This window comes from Maniola jurtina, chromosome 23 (genome assembly GCF_905333055.1).
Source record: "Maniola jurtina chromosome 23, ilManJurt1.1, whole genome shotgun sequence".
Lineage (NCBI taxonomy): Eukaryota > Metazoa > Arthropoda > Insecta > Lepidoptera > Nymphalidae > Maniola > Maniola jurtina.
Genome location: NC_060051.1, coordinates 8,988,320 through 8,990,205, shown reverse-complemented (window position 1 = coordinate 8,990,205; position 1,886 = coordinate 8,988,320). Strand labels below are relative to the sequence as shown.

General features: G+C 39.0%; 1 long non-coding RNA gene across 1 annotated transcript; it reads right to left on the bottom strand.

Annotated features, from left to right (window-relative positions):
- Positions 1 to 555: 555 nt before the first annotated feature.
- LOC123877186 lies at positions 556 to 1,678 on the bottom strand. Its single transcript, XR_006798516.1, has 2 exons — positions 1,352 to 1,678; positions 556 to 689 (listed from the first exon to the last, which is right to left on the bottom strand). It is a non-coding gene; the product is annotated as an uncharacterized LOC123877186 (long non-coding RNA).
- Between the last annotated feature and the right edge of the window lie 208 nt (positions 1,679 to 1,886).

The window sequence follows — 1,886 nt, the reverse complement described above, 5'->3', positions numbered from 1 at the left end:
CTATGAGAATACCTACCTATGTTTCAGCTAAAAATAAATCGACTAGGTAGGAAGGTAGGTAGGTACCTAGGTAGACTGCGTGGGTTTTCAATTTTCATAAGAAAATAATCCGTGTTTGGCAACTGTCCATAAATACCTACCTTCCTAGGTACAATAATATTACGCTTATGAACTCTTTGGACTCCTCGTAGTGACTTCTAATTTGTAGCAGACTATGCTAGGTTCGATTATCGGTTGGTCCAATTTGATGAACATAGCTAGATACTAGACTCTAGAGGTACCTATCTGTGCCTATATACGCAACAGGTGAGATGGCAATCGGGGTGGGGACGCCCTGCAGACCCAGACCGAAGTTATGACCACAGTACAAACAGAATAGTAGGCTAACTAACGCCGATCGGCGAGTTAATTACCTACTCCTGCGTTGACGCCTAGGGTTGTCACTTTTATTTTTAATTAAATATTATTTGCGTATTATGTATGACAGCACTAGGTTTTTAATTTCGTAATAATAATAATGAAATGTTTTACCAATTCATAAATGGGGAGTAAATAAAAGACGTTTTAAAAAGAAAAGACAAATTTTAAAAATTCTATCTTCAGCTTTGAATACTTCACACACGAGTATGCGACGTGTTGGCTTATCGGACAAATCTTCGCGATCGATTGATCGTAGCCATTGTAAGCGCCTGAAACAATTAAATGAATAAGCCAAATAAAAGAAATATTAAGTTATAAAACACGTATTTTAGAAAATCGAACCTATTACTATGCCCCCTTATTAATAAACGTAGACTAGACGGAATGAAATGACACTCTATTCTACGTTTAATAATCAGGGGGTTAGAGCTTACACAAAGAGTAAACCCAACAGAAAAACATCACTTGTGAAAATTTCAACTGTCTAACTATCATGGTTCATGAGATACTGCTTGGTGACAGACAGACAGACAGACGGACAGCGTAGTCTAAGTAGTAGGGCGAATTACATACGTATTACGTACAAAACATCTCACATAACACCCCTGAAGTATAAGTATTTACATATGTACGGAACCCTCGGTGCGCGAGTCCCACTCGTACTTGGCCGATTTAGGTGAAAAATTAAAAAGTTAGGCTTATTCAAATGAAAACTTGGTCAACTAACCCCGGTCTCCCCTACTCCATAACTTAAATAAGTAAGTAAAAATTTTTTCTGTAAAAATTGATATCATTCTAATTTTATTCTATCTAAATATAAAATATTAAATATATTAATAGGTACCTAGTACATCCAGACACGGATCCTGGGCTAGCACACATAGGTACCTACAGACACATAATTTTATTACAAAAATGTTTAGGTACTGACGTGTCTTGTTCAGTAGGTATATTGAAGAATGATAAGTCCGGTTTGTTGGAGTCGTTATTGAGACACCCGAAGACACCACAATAAATTTTGGCTTTTTTTGAAGTCATAATTGTTACTAACAAAACAAAAAAGAGCGAGCGTGCAACGTAATACGCAATTGCGCGCGATTAGCATGGCGGCGCGGCCCGTACTGCCGGCCGCTTGAGCCGCTTGAGACTATGCGAATGTGTGCGTGAAACTTCCGTGCGTACACGGCGCCCGCTGCTCACGCATACATTCAAACCGGCGGCGGCCACTTTGTATGAAGTTAAACTACTGTTCTGTTTGTACTGTGTTATGACGGTTCGAAAATACGGCGAAACGCTTCGAGAAAAAGGAACCCACCAAAAACATTTCATGTAAAAAGGTAGCCAAGACTCACAAGGTCATAATGTTTTCACTGTTAAAAAGTTATGAGATCTCTAGTAGAGCCAAGCCCCTAGCTGAGCTTAGATTTGTGCTGGCCATGGGACCTATCCGAAGTCCAAAGTAATAT